Source organism: Ptiloglossa arizonensis, unplaced genomic scaffold (genome assembly GCF_051014685.1).
Source record: "Ptiloglossa arizonensis isolate GNS036 unplaced genomic scaffold, iyPtiAriz1_principal scaffold0508, whole genome shotgun sequence".
Classification (NCBI taxonomy): Eukaryota; Metazoa; Arthropoda; class Insecta; order Hymenoptera; family Colletidae; genus Ptiloglossa; species Ptiloglossa arizonensis.
In genome coordinates, this window is record NW_027478878.1 from 257,891 (window position 1) to 259,407 (window position 1,517).

Genomic DNA, 1,517 nt, shown 5'->3' on the forward strand with positions numbered 1-1,517 from the left:
CGTTATACGTTATACGTTATACGTTATACGATATACGTTATACATTATACGTTATACGTTATACGTCATAGGTTATACGTTATACGTTATTCTTTATGCGGTATACGTTATACGATATAAGTTATACGTTATACGGTATACGATATACGTTATGCGTTATACGTTTTACGTTATACGTTATACGTTATACGTTATACGTTATACGTTATACGTTATACGTTATACGTTATACGTTATACGTTATACGTTATACGTTATACGTTATACGTTACATGTTATGCGTTATACGTTTTACGTTATTCGTTATACGTTCTTCGTTACACGTTATACGTTATACGTTATGCGTTATACGTTTTACGTTATTCGTGATACGTCATACGTTATACGTCATACGGTATACGTTATACGTTATACGTTATACGTTACACGTTATACGTTATACGTTATACGTTATACGTTATACGTTATACGTTATACGTTATACGTTATACGTTATACGTTATACGTTATACGTTATACGTCATACGTTATACGTTATACGTTATACGTTATACGTTATACGATATACGTTATACGTTATACGTTATACGTCATACGAAATATGTAATACGTAATACGTTTTACGTTATTCGTTATACGTTCTTCGTTACACGTTATACGTTATACGTTATGCGTTATACGATTTGCGTTATTCGTTGTACGTTGTACGTTATACGTTATACGTTATACGTTTTACGTTATTCGTGATACGTCATACGTTATACGTCATACGGGGTACGTTATACGTTATACGTTATACGTTACACGTTATACGTTATACGTTATACGTTATACGTTATACGTTATACGTTATACGTTATACGTTATACGTTATACGTCATACGTTATACGTTATACGTTATACGTTATACGTTATACGATATACGTTATACATTATACGTTATACGTTATACGTCATAGGTTATACGTTATACGTTATTCTTTATGCGGTATACGTTATACGATATACGTTATACGTTATACGGTATACGATATACGTTATGCGTTATACGTTTTACGTTATACGTTATACGTTATACGTTATACGTTATACGTTATACGTTATACGTTATACGTTATACGTTATACGTTATACGTTATACGTTACATGTTATGCGTTATACGTTTTACGTTATTCGTTATACGTTCTTCGTTACACGTTATACGTTATACGTTATGCGTTATACGTTTTACGTTATTCGTGATACGTCATACGTTATACGTCATACGGTATACGTTATACGTTATACGTTATACGTTACACGTTATACGTTATACGTTATACGTTATACGTTATACGTTATACGTTATACGTTATACGTTATACGTTATACGTTATACGTTATACGTTATACGTTATACGTTATACGTTATACGTTATACGTTATACGTTATACGATATACGTTATACGTTATACGTTATACGTCATACGAAATATGTAATACGTAATACGTTTTACGTTATTCGTTATACGTTC